The 14,532-nt window shown below is 33.7% G+C and overlaps 1 protein-coding gene across 1 annotated transcript in view; it reads left to right on the top strand.

Moving 5' to 3' along the window:
• Positions 1-526: 526 nt before the first annotated feature.
• The window catches only part of LOC131043447 (large ribosomal subunit protein mL43), a 67,892-nt gene continuing 53,886 nt past the window's right edge, over positions 527-14,532 (top strand). The window contains exon 1 of the mRNA XM_057976644.2: positions 527-685. The gene's annotated coding sequence lies outside the window, so the exon portion shown is untranslated. The remainder of the gene's footprint in view (positions 686-14,532) is intronic.

Genomic DNA, 14,532 nt, shown 5'->3' with positions numbered 1-14,532 from the left:
TAGCTTCAAGAACCTCTAAGTTCTATTGAAAAACAATCTATTAACTTTCAATGATGCATAAATTTTGAAGTATAAATACTATATAGTTTCTAGTGGTTAATCCATCTAAATACACCATTAAAAATTATTTTGATATTTTTAAAATAATATTTATTTCTAAATAATTGTTCAATAATAGCAAACAATATATATTTAAGATTTAACAATATATATATAACTAGTTTTGTGTTTATTTTAAGAGAATATTTTTTTATGTGTATATTTCAATACATAAGTAATGTCCACTCTTTAAATGTTGTATATATATCTTCTTTTAAGTGTTGTCCACTCTTTTTTTCTATATACAAATCAAATTATGCTCTCTAACATATTAATTTATGTATAATTTTTTATATCTTACCTAAATCCCAAATGTAAAATTAAGCTCTCCATAAACCCCTCATCTTAACAATTGAAATTCCCCGCATTTTTGAGAAATTATAATTTTAATAAAAAACAAAACCAAAATAAAACCCATAACATGTCATGAAAACAACGAGAGAAAAAGTTCTCCCATCTCCTCTGTATTTTCGAGGTCAGCCGCAAAATCCTTAAAATGGAAGAAGAATATTAAACATCTTCCACAACTAAAAGGCACTGCAACTTCTCGTGCGGGAGGACCTACAATTGTGAGCTCCAAACAAAGGTAGGCTTCTTCAGCGCGCTCAATCATTTTGCAATATTCTTTCATCACCTTGTAAGATTAAGCAGAAACGGGTTCGATAATTTTGTTCTATTTTGTATTATTGATATATTAGAAATATTCATCAGTGCATTGTAAAGATATGGAGAAAATCTTTGCGTTCTTTATATCAATCAAATTTTCTAATCTCATTATCACTGTAACCATTTGTGCCCCACAGCTAGGAATCATGATTATGAAATTACCTATATAAGGAGCTCCAGTCCGCAATCTATACATATCTTTTCATTTTAGCAAAACCTCTTATATTTAATATATAAAATGCCTAGTTTCTTATATTTATTGAGTTTGTAGCACAATCATCAGGTAGGGCAGAGCACTTATGCCTGGTACGCACAGGCGAGAGTATAGGGCATTTACTATTTGTAGGGCCGAGGCGAGTCCTGCAAATTGGTGTTATCCCCTAGTTGGTGTTATCAGTAGCGAGTTACCCACCTGTATTAAGCTGCTGATCATCTGGGTAAGTAGCAATCGAATGTGTGCCTGTCTGTTGGAGATCTTCTAGGATTGTTGCAATAGAATTTGTGTCAGTTGCAATCAAACAACATACTAATAATGTTAACATAGCTTTGTAAAACTTATATTAAATTTTATCATATATAAACTTTAATGCCTTTTTATAAAAAAAATAATAATGTCAACATAGCTAATGGACAGAAGTTAAAACACATGGAAAAATCCTCTGGTCACTGGTATAGTTAGCGAGTGCACTGTGGTATCCATTTGTTGATTGTCTGGGGTTGAGTCAATCAAGTGCATATCCACTTGCTGGAGATTATCTGGTACCAGAACAATACGTTATATGTCAGTTGCAATTGAATGGCATAATAATAGTACCGGTGCAGATAAAGGATGAAAGTTAAGCAACATTCAGAAAACTATCGTACAAATCTTTAAAAAGAACAAAATATATAACGGCCATAGCCTTGAGTAATTTGAAAATTTAATAATAGAATGCTGACTTTGCATCCTAGATTACAAGAGGACCCTTGTGCTTGAGATTTATGTAGGGAAAAGCGAAGACAATTTACACACTAATCAGACAGATTCAAAATCCATTAAGAGGAACCAAGAATGTATGAACATTAGATTATAAAGGACATAATTCTAGAAATAAAGCACATAATTCTAGAAATATAAGATAAAATAAAGTGTGTCCAACTACTAGAGATAACTTGGGATTTTGTTAACCGATTGCTTGTTTCCAGTAACCAGGCAATGAACTTAGATGGGTTAATGTATATGCCATTGAGCTCTGAGTCTCACTAGGACAAAATCAAAAGTCGTAGCACATGTAGGCATCTTGTGTTTTAGGGCTCATTATGCTCATGGTGTATTATCTTAACATGGTTTGGCTGTGGGTAACTGACATTGCTTAAAATCCATGATAGGAACAATGGCTATGTTTTTTGTATTGGGGGTGATCCAATAGAAGAATTCAAAATGTATCTTTTTAACGAAATGCATCTAATATCACTCAATAGATTAAATGATTTGTATCAACAAAACTTTATGATTACAAGGCATATGTCTTCCTCACATGCAAGGAAAAAGAGCACCTAGGTATGCACTCTAGTGGGCAACAAATTCAGATCTTTGTAGAACCATTCAAGCTTTTCTGGCACAATGAAAGCTAATTCTTATATTGAAACTAGCAATTTTTTCAATCTCAATAGGGAGACATCTTCTTAAATTTAGCTTTTGCATCTTGTCCTTCAAAGGAAACTGACATATCCAACCAATTTGTATGCTGTAGTCTTTAACCAACCAATAATTTTTTCGAAGAGGCCCTTACAAAGGGAGAAGGCCGTAAAGAAGAAGGGGCTATTAATAACAGGTTAATAGGTTTTTGCTTATAATTGCACAAAAATGAAAAATAAGATCCGGTTTCATTCTAGTGGATTTTTATGATTTATCAACAGTAGTAGTGCACGTGTGTGTGTGGATTTTGCTTAATTTTATTTTGGTTTCCTTCTAGACTAGGTTCATTTCATTGTGCATTTGAATCAATAACACTTGAAGACTCATGGGTGATACAGAGATGTGGACCTAAGTTGAAATCGGGGTACTTGACTAAATGGATAAGGTTCTATATAAACACATTTACCAAAAACTGTGGGCATGGGGTTAGGGTTCTTGCTCCTTTGCTAGAGGTTCATGATGGCTCATTTGAGGATGTATGGCAAGTTACAATGCCAAAACTTATAGCATTTGTTGCTATGTCTAATTCATAAGTGTCTACACTTACAGTATAGGGATTGGGGTTTGTAAACATAGTTTCTGCTTTGCTTTCTGATTTTATTCTTATTTATTTGGTTTCTTTAAATGAATATCAGTGTCACATGGGTGCGCAGTTGCAATGTTAAAACATACCCAGTGAAAACAACTTATCATTTGTTCTTCTCATCATGAGCTGTCATATGACTTAAACAAGCAACATTATTCTTTATTTTTGAATTTGGCCAAAGAAGGGAAAAAATGGAATTATATTATCTCCATAGATAGCTAAAACTAGGTCAACACTTCTTGAAATGTGCATTTAGTTATGCTGCAAAATTTTAGGGTCAGAAGAAATTAGGTGGCTGGCCATGGGAAAGGATGGCCAGGACATAACAAATCCCATTGAAGTTGTGGCAAGTTGACTATATGCAAGCCTCAGATACTTTTGCAGAACTCATGAAAGCAACAATATATTAGCAAGAGCTCAAGGAAGTTACTATAAACTAAGGGCTTTTTTTAAATGTTGATCAAGGAAAATATAACTCATAACACAGCTCCCCTCCACAAGCCTTATGTAAGCTCGAAGCGTAATGGAAATCTAAAAAGGTATGCATATAAGTCTTTCAAGCCTTTGTTTGTGTTGTAACATTGTAGAAGAAGAGATCATTTATCTCAATTTTATTGGAAATTTGGAACATTCATCTATGTATGTTTTTGTGATGTCCCCTACCTGATCTATTTCAATATATTAAAATTAATTGATATTCTTCAATTAGTTATTAACAAGTTCTTATTTATTTTCTTCACTAGATGATTAATTTCATTATTCATAGTTTTTAATATAGATATCAAACCCTGCCACTACTTCAGTTTTAAGGGAGAAGGTCTATGCATGTTACCAAAGCGCTTAGAGACCAAATACAATAGGTTCCCTCAAAGTTTACAGATCCAAGCCCTTACCTATCTTGGGTCTATACCCTCAAGGCTTATGGGTCGTTGATCCCCACCCTATCTTGGGACTTAACCTATTGCTTGGATTGAGACTGCCCCACTTTGGATCATCTCATTCCCATCTTCTTAAATACTGACAATAATAACATGATTTAGATTATAGCTATACTAATTTCTTATGTATCATGAATATATATGAAATTAAGTATGACTGTCATACATATTGCAGTCCATATTAATATTACAATTAATTCTACATAAGAACATTATCAGGTTTCATATATTAAACATACATACTCAGCTCATCCCCATGCATACCACGAAGGACGAAGATGTTACTGCCTATAACTTAACAACAGTTCTGATCTTATCAATCCATGGTGATGTTATTGGATGCTTTAGTTCCTTTCCTTTATATCTCTCAATGTGAGGGAGAGGTCACACCTCTTCATCATGCGTGCCCTTTGGCAAGAGGCACACCCTTTCACCATTAGCACCTTTTGAAAGAGTGCAACTCTTCATTATTTCTGCCCTTTGAAAGGGACACAACCTTTCATAATCAGATTTGCACTTCTTATTTAAATCAGATCTGCACTTCTCATTTTTCAAATTCCCCCCCCTGAAATGAGTTTCTCTTCTCCCTTTTATATCTCACGTTTGATAGAGTCACGACTTATCATTTCATGCCTTTTGACTTTTCATTAACTTTAATCAAATTTTAATTATATATATATTTTTTGATAGGTAATAGGCTGTAGCCGCAATATTTTGAATTATTATTATTATTATTATGTTTGATTAGATTGACCCAAGACCTTCCCCATCCTATGGAAGGCCAAGAGTCACAACTTAGAATTCCACTTTAGATGTCCTTATTGGGAATTGAACTTGGGTCTCCATAGTGAGAACCCAGTGTTTTAACTAGTTAAGCTCAACCCCTTGGACAAATTTTAATTATATTTAATTATATTCTTTTATATTTTAATTTTTTTATTATTTATTATTAAATAATATTTCAAAGTAGGGACATTACAGTTTTGTGGGAGGATCAACCATTATATGAAGAGCTGTTGCTAGAGGCATACTAATAGAAAGGAGTCAAAGAAGAGAGCAAGTTGCAAGTTCCATTTATCAAGCTGAGCAATGAAGGAAGTTGTGCAACACAAGAACTATGCTATTTTTTTATTATGAAGAAAGAGAGATGCTTTATAGGAATGACTCCACTGTATGTAGCTATTGCATTATTAATGGTTGTTGGGATGCTAAATGTTGGAATTTTCAGCACAATCATCACACAAAGAAGTTAAGAACTGAAAGGTAGAATAAAGATGATAGGGAAGTTTAGAGAAAAAGGAAAAGAAGTAGAGAAGCATTTTCAATACAAAAGCCTGCAGTTGAGCAAAAATTTTAAACATCCAATGAGAGAGTGAGTAAAGGGAGAAAACACCCCAAGTTTAGCCAGTCCACCATGCAAAATAACAACTTTGAAATATCCCTAGCCAATTTGTAATAGATTTTGTTTGCAAAATTTACAAATTTTGCAGTCAAATTTGAACAATTCCTCAAATCACAAAACTGAACTTATTATAAGTCAAATATCACATTGACCAGTTAAAGTTTCACAGAAACAAATATCATATATCACTGTTCTCAAACCTAATATCAAAGGATTCAAGATTGCAAATTGGCTAACTCAGAATAGGACTTATTACATCTCCTGAGATCTTCGTTCCTTCTAATCCATCTGCCTGCAATATCTCCACTTCTATCAGTCCATCTCTGCCTGTATCAAATTTACTCCCATTCCTTATCACTGCTCTGATCTAGACAGTTTCTTCTTCCTCTCTGCAATTCGGCCCAGTAGTAATGTGATTAGGAACAGTAAAAAGGTTTGCGTTGGAAGGCGCAAATTTTACAGTTGCCAATATCCGTCTGTAACAATGAATACTGTAGCGGCTGCAAATATGAAGAATCCTTTCCCCCTAAATTGTGAGACACACTAATCTGGCCTCTCTTACAAATTCCTCACAACATTCCTCTAGACACAATCGATGCTCAGGTGCTCAGAATAAATACTCATTCTGCCCGTAACAACGAATCACCATCTACCTTTGATGATATATTCATTATTCACGGCTCAGGATGGAGACTGCGTCCAGGCAGGAGACTCCCATGTCCAAATATTTCTTTCGTCCGCCCATAGACTTATCTACTGTAATGTCCCGCTTCAATAATAATAAACTTCCGGCAACTGCAACCTTTTATTGGGTTTAAATGATTACCTTGATTTTTTCCTTTGCCAAGCTATAAATGAAAGCTGCAATGCTTATCAAACCCATGATAAAAAATATTAAGATATCAACTTCTAACGCCAAACATTTGAAATATTAGAAAGCTACTGCTGATAATCAAACCCACAACTTCGCACAATAATCCCAATATTCATTAAGCCACCACCAAGACTTTAAAATTCCTTATGGAGAAAATAAACTCTTTAACCATTCGATCATAAATTGGGACCCATAAACATTATGCTGGTATAATATAGAATTAAATAATTTTTATATGAATCGGCTCATTATAATCATATCCACCCAAATAGAATTCACAACAACCTTATTTCCAATATTCAGAATAACACATCTTTATTTTCAAACATATACAAAATACCTTAGCTCTGCAAATCTATCTCTAACAGAGACTTCACAATTTTGGCTCAGCTGTTAACTCCGTTGTGAATCCCCTTTGGAAGAACTAGATTTTCGTCCAGCCCGTTTGTCAAACTCCTGAAGGTTTTTGTCTCCAAAAATCTTAAATCATTTATCAAATCCAAAAGCATACCCTTGCTACAACCCCAGGACCTCCTTATAAAGCCCTCCAGGAAACATCTAGAAGATTAGGCCGATTGGAGAACTCAATTAAATAAAGTGGCTTTATGATAATATTTTATTATTTTATTGTTATTTAATTAAATTAATTAATATTAAGTCATCGTATGAATATTTTATTTATATTTTGATTAATAAAAATCAATTTATTTAAATGTCTCCTAAAAAATTGGGGACATTACAAACTTCCAGATTTTTACAAGATCCAAATAGAGGAGCATGAAGGTCCACTTGGTTTATACATACTATGAAAGGGGCAGGAAGGGAAAGCATTGAAATGGTTTTAGATGGTGAGCAAATCCAAGTACAGGAACATACTTGAAAAGAACTAGTAAGGTCTAAAAAAGTTTACTTAAACAAAGAGTATGTTGAACATTCTTCTAAACTTCAGGGGGATTGGCGTTCTCCAAGCCAAAGTTAAGAGGAGAGAACTATAGACTGACGCGCATCAAAATAAAGGAAAAAGCCAACTTGAATCATACGACACCACAATTGTAGCATTTGTATCCAAAAATGAATGAGGTTTAAAATTGTACTTGCACATATGAAGCTAGCTCTATCATCAGAATACTTGTACTGTGCATCCATATAACTGATTTGCATATGTCAGCAGCAGTAGCATACATATATATAGTTAATTTGGGCATTACAGAAGTTGTTCCAAGCATATATGAAGACGATTGTTGTACAAAAGCAATACATCAAACATAGTAGGAAGTTTGGAACAATCCATTGTGGGATACCAAGGATAGTTTGACTTTGAGATCTACATCAACACTTCCACCATCCAAATGGATAAGGATGAGATGTCTAAATAGTCCTCAAGGAAAAGTTTCCACGAGCTGGACAAGACTCATTTCATGTGGGAGTCAATAATTGGAGCAAACATTGAGAAGCCTATAACTATAGGCAATTGAAGAGTTGGAATTGGAGTGTTGTATTTACAATCTATCCATATGATAGAGCTGTTTGTGCATTTTTAAGTTGTTGATATATGTTTTGGGCTATATTATATCATTCCCACTTGTAAGAAAGCAAGTTTGGGATCAACCAAGGCTGCCAAACCATTGGAAGGATTAGATGTGCACACCAAAGGTAATGATAGAAAAATCCTGGAAACATAATCCAAGTGCAAGGACATTGTCACACAATGTGACAAAGAGCCAAAACATTAAAAGAGTGCTAGAGTGATCTATTTTGGAGAAAGGATGTGGGCTTCACTTGAGCAAGTGGATAACTTTAAGGTGTTGCAAACCATTAAGGAAGGATCTGTCGAAGTTGCAAAAGCATGTTGGAATCAAAACACATAGGGATCAACTTCCAAAAGAGAGGGAGGTGTGATATCATATAGAGAAGGTATGATAACAATTCTTCATTTTCTCAGTACACAAGATTCTGTGGGACAAAAAACCTTAAGTTGTGGGAGGTGCATGATTACAAATTAATTAGATGATTTGAAGAATTGTTGATGCATCAAAGATGAGATGTTCTACACTAAACAATTAACATTTTAACATTAAAGTTAACAATACCACAATGGTGTTTATGTATTCAATAAGAATGGGAATGAAGAGATGTATTGGAAATAGTACCTAGACATCTAAAGAGTGCTCACTATATACCACACAATGTGATAAAGAGCCAAGATACCAAGAGAGTGCTAGAGGGAATCATGTTGGAGAAAGGATGCAAGCTTTGCTTGAGCAAGTGGATAACTTCAAGAGCTGCAAACCAATATAGAAGGTAGGAAAACAGTTCATTTTCTCAATGTGCAAGATTCTATGTGCAAAAAACCTTCAAATTGTGGGAGATGCATGATTGAAAATTGATTAGATGATTTGAAGGATTGTTTGTACATCAAATATGTGACTTCCCAAACTAAACAATTAACATTAAAACATTAAAATTACCAAAACTATAATTGTGTTTATGTAGTCAATCAGGATGGGAATTAAAAGATCTATTGGAACCTATGTTACCTCGAGTTTCCGGGATGGGGGGACGGGGAAATGGGTTTCCGGGACGTTTTTGTCCCTAGAGCAGGGGATGACTATATATATATAGGAAAATCTGAAATTTATATAACATTGTAACACGATATACATTCATTATAGCAACATAATAACATTTATAAATCAGAATCTAGACTCTAAATCTAAAATCATTGAATCAATGATTTCATCAAAACATCATAGAACTAAGAACATAGCATCGAATGAATCAAATTGAATCATCATAGAATATGATTAAGAACATAGGATAACATCATGATCAAATGAATCAAATGAGAGTTCAAATTTCAATTTCATACATTCATAGATATAATTTATTGAAACAATGAAAAGTATCACTATCAAGTATCATATCATATATCAAAATATTTAATAAGCAAAGGCTGCAAGTTTCAACAAAATGAAAAGTTAAAGACTTAAAATATCATATCATATATCAAGATTCAATTATCATTGTATCAATGTATCATATAATGTTAGAAGACTCAAAGTCTCAAACTTCAAAGTCAAAATGAAAACAAAAATAGTATGTTGCTGCCCCTAATCTTGATCCACATCAAAGTCACTGTCATTGTCAGTTTGAGCCTCAAAGGTTGCATCATCCAATGGAACACCAAGCAATTCTTGCGGTGTGTTGTCCTCGTCAACCTGGGTGGCGTCTTTGAAATTAATATCCCATCGTAAAGCTGGAGTCTGTCAATATTCTAGAGTCTTCAGTCATAGAGCATTATGCACAACCACTAACTTCTTTCGTTTAGAGGTAAGCCTATTCCTCTTTACGGAGTGGATAAATCTATATGTGGACAAAGCTATATGCACACCAAAGGTGAAGATGGATAGAACAATAAAGGCACAGAAAATCCCCGTTGGATGGTGGCAATGGCATGGGTCAGATGCACCAGAGTTGAGTCACCTGCCATTTGTCTCCTCTCACAGGTTGCTAGTTCCTTTGCTGTAGAGAGGAATTGGTCTACATATAGCTTTATCCACTCCGTAAAGAGGACTAGGCTTACCTCTAAACGAGTGGAGAAGTTAGTGGTTGTGCATAGTGCTCTACGACTTGCGGATCGAGAGACTCGGAGCTTTATGGTGGGATATTAATCCCAAAGACACCACTCGGGTTGATGAGGACGATACACTGCAGGGATTGCTTGGCATTCCGTTGGATGATGCAACCTTTGAGGCTTAGGGTGACAGTGATAGTGATTTTGATGTGGATCAAGATTAGGGGCAGCAACATACTATTTTTGTTTTCATTTTGACTTTGAAGTTTGAGACTTTGTGTCTTCTGATATTATATGATACATCGATACATTGATAATTGAATCATGATATATGATATGATACTTTAAGTCTTTAACTTTTCATTTTGTTGAAACTTGCAGCCTTTGCTTATTTAAATATTTTGATATATGATATGATACTTGATAGTGATACTTTTTATTGTTTCAATGAATTATATCTATGAATGTATGAAATTGAAATTTGAATTCTCATTTGATTCATTTGCTCATGATGCTATCCTATGTGCTTAATCTTATTCTATGATGATTCGATTTGATTCGTTTGATGCTATGTTCTTAGTTCAATAATGATTCGATGAATGATCATTGATTCAATGATTTTAGATTTAGAATCTAGGTTCTGATTTACAAATGCTATTATGTTGCTATGATGAATGTTTATTGTGTTACAGTGTTCTATAAATTTCAGATTTCCCTATATATATATATATATCAAAGAAACATTAATCGTTTGGGGAATTAATCCGCAAAACAAAAGTATAAGATTTTTTGAAAAAATCGTGAAAAAATCGGGAAAAAATCGTATGTACAAAAAAACGTAAAAAACTGCAGAAAAACAATCAAAAACTACTTTTTTTTAATATTTAAGGGCATTTCCATAGCATAGAGATATTGTAGGCAAATAAAATAGACACTTCAACACATGAATTGTAGAAAATAGATTAAATTCCACACGGGTAACAATTCGGAAAAAAAAAATCAAATTAAATTCGCAATCAAATTACATTCGCCTTATATAATTTTATCTGTTTTTAAATAAGAGTAATATATCCAGTAAATTATCAAAATAGTTTAACACTACTAAATAGATTTTAAATTTAACATAGATGTTTATAAAATATAATTTAATTTTTTTAGTTTATGAAATGATAATAAAAAGTTATTACAATAAAATAGTAAAATAAAATTGCAATTTAATAATGGCCATTTTAAATCTGTTATTAAATAATAAAAATGCATCATATAATGTTTTATAATTATCTGATTTAACATATTTGTTTATAAAATTTAATTTAATTTAATATAACCGTTTTTCCGGATAATAATATAAAGCTAACTAAGTATAACATTGTAAAATTTATATAATTATATTATTATAAATTTAATATATTAATATTTTAATATATTTGATTTATAATTTATAAATTTTATAAAAAAAGTAGTAATAAATATTGATTATAAACTATATGAAATTCTTAAAAACTTAAGACGTAAAACAACCAAATAAATATATGGTGGAGAAGGAAAGAATCGTGTGTCTGGACATGGCGGGGCAGGGCAGGAGTTGAGAGTGATATGTTAATTGCAGAATCGCCTCTTTAGGACATGGTGACGACGGCAACAGAGAATGATATGAAAGCTGCAGTCTGTAGAGTCGCTTCTCCATGAAATGAACTCGCCTCACCAGGAAAACAAATGACGTTTTTTTCCGTACAATTAAACTTCGTCCCCTGTTCCCTTCCCTTCGACTTCAACTTCGCCTCTATCGCGGGAATTCGAGTTGAGTGAGTAAGCTGAAAATTAGATGGCTATTTATCGTTTTTTCTGGACATTTTAGGGTTTTTGCGGCAGTTTTTTTTTCACGGGCTTTTGAACAGCGCGATTAATTGCGTTTTTTGTCCGATTAAAACCGAAAAAAATCGTTGAAAGTCGGCAAAAAATAGTCAATGATTTTCTCGATTTTTGGGCGAATTAATCGGGAGCACTGCCGATTGCCGAATAATCGGGATTAATCGGGATTTTTTCCTGACTATTGTTTCACTGATATATATAAATAGCCGTCCCCTGCTCCAAGAAAAAAAAAGTCCTAAAAACCTGTTTTCCCATCCCCTCATCCCGGAAACTTGGGGTAACATAGGCCAGAAGTAATCTACATCTTCCTCATCCCCCTCTTAGTGTAACTTAATTTTTTGGGCCTCAAACTAGAAAGTTGGTATCAAAATGTTGATTGATTGTTTCCTCAAAAGCGTTTTCATTTTCCTCCATTGCCTCCAATTCAATTGCTTGCATTGTGGCTCTCTCCAATTCAACAAGATCCTCATTAGTAAGTAGGACATCACTATGTTCTTGGGTGGTCCAATCATCAAAAGGATTGATGCCATTGAAGTTAGTAGCAACATGAGAAGGACCCTCCATCTTTTTGGTTTGCATGCGAAGGTTGTAGCAAATGAAGACAAGGTCATGAGGTGCTCTTGTGTAATGTCCCCTACCTGATCTATTTAAATATACTAAAATTGATAGATTTTCTTCAATAAGTTATTAACAAGTGCTTGTCTATTTTTCTCATTAGCTGATTAATTTCATTATTCACAGTTCTTAATATAGATATCAAACCCTGCTACTACTTCAGTTTTAAGGGAGAAGGGTTTACATATGTTACCGAAGCGCTTAGAGACCAACTACAATAGGTTCCCTCAAAGTTTACAGATCCAAGCCCTTACCTATCTTGGGTCTATACCCTCAAGGCTTATTGGTCGCTGATCCCCACCCTATCTTGGGACTTAACCTATTGCTTGGATTTAGACTACCCCTCTTTGGAACATCTCAATCCCATCTTCTTAAATACGGAAAGTAATAACATGATTTAGACTATAAGTATATATATTTCTTATGTATTATGAATACGTATATGAAATTAAGTATGACTATCATACATATTGCAGTCCATATTAGTATTACTATTAATTCTGCATAAGAACATTATTGGGCTTCATATATTAAGGATACTCATTAAACACATCCCCATGCATACCACCAAGAACAAGGATGTTACTGCCTGTAACTTAATAATAGTTCTGATCTGATCTGATCCATGGTGCTCTTACTAGATGCTTTTGATTCCTTTCCTTTATATCTCTCAATGTGAGGGAGAGGTCACACCTCTTCATCATGTATGCCCTTTGGCAAGAGACACATCCTTTCACCATTCCCTTTGATAGAGTGCAACTCTTCATCATTTCTGCCCTTTGAAAGGGACACAACCTCTCATAATCAGATCTGCACTTTTTATTTAAATTAGATCTGCACTTCTCATTTCCAAATTATCCCCCCTCTCATATGAGGTTCTCTTCTCCCTTTTATATCTCATTGTTGAGGGAGTCACAACTTTTCCTTTCATGTCTTTTGACTTTTCATTAACTTAATTAATTTTTAATTAATCATATTTAATTATATTATTTTATATTTTAATTTAATTTTAAATATTTTAATTTTATTATTATCATTTATTATTAAATTTTATTTCAAAGTGGGGACATTACATCTTGGGTCAACTTGTTTCTTTTTGGTATGAATGCTCTCAAATAGGCTCCAATTGTGTTCACACCTTGAAGCACTACAAGGATAGGAAAAAACACAAATAGCTAGCCTCTGAATATTTGGTGTGCCAACACTATAATTCTCCCACTAGAAATAATTATCCCACTAGAAATCTACCAAGAAAACATTTAAAAAAATATAAGAACCAAATAAAAAATTTAGACCTTGTTTGAACATTCAAATTTATAGTTTCTACTTGTAGTATTAAGCTAAAAATTAAAGAATTGCTTTTTTAATTGCCTGTTATTTTTCCCTCCTATAAATTGTTTCAGCTGAAAAAAAAGCCCCCCTCCACACCATTGTAGATCTCCAACTCATCAAGTGCTTTGTCTCTCATCTCAATTTCGAGCACCATCTAATCAATGCATGAGACAACACCTACCATGATCTCCTCATCGGTCTTAAATGTATTAGAGAATTATAAGTTTTGGTTTGTGTAGTAGGCCAAGGCATGTATTGACTAGTGGAGTTTGCACCAAATGATTTCATATTTTCTTTTGTTTCCATTATAGTAATGCAAATGGCCTCTTTGGCTTTATCCATGTCGTCATAGAGGTAAACCGTCAACATGCTATGCCCATCCACCAAATGAACAGCCTTGACCAAATGTTCTATTACCAAAAACATTGAAAACAAATTTGAAATTATTGCAAAATTAAGCCCTTCCTCCCGCCCTCCCTCCCAAAAACACAGAAAGTAGATAATTATATATGAAGTTTGTGTTTGCATTTGTACCTTCCCTTGATTAACTCTGCATTTTTTATGGATGAGTCATAAAAAAACTATTTGTGTGGCTTTCTCCCTCTTTTTTTTTGTGGAATATGGAGACTCCATCAAGGCATTGGACACAAACATTTTCTTGAGAGAAGGAATTGTGGCAAAAATGCTTTGCAAATTGAGGAAGTGGCTAGAAAAGTGTGTCACTCCCAATTGCACAAGCTTCTTTCCGTTCATGTGCTTTTTCATCAAAGAAAGGACTTGAGTATGATTGTAGATAAATTTGGTAACTTGTCTGGTGTCTTCAACACAGTTTTGATCCATCTAATCTTTCCAATGTCCTCAAGCATCAAATTTAGGCAATGTGCAACATAAGTAGT

Source organism: Cryptomeria japonica, chromosome 5, assembly GCF_030272615.1.
Source record: "Cryptomeria japonica chromosome 5, Sugi_1.0, whole genome shotgun sequence".
In the NCBI taxonomy this organism is placed as follows: Eukaryota; Viridiplantae; Streptophyta; class Pinopsida; order Cupressales; family Cupressaceae; genus Cryptomeria; species Cryptomeria japonica.
Note: the sequence above shows the minus strand (reverse complement) of the source record. Positions and strands in the feature narration are given on the sequence as shown.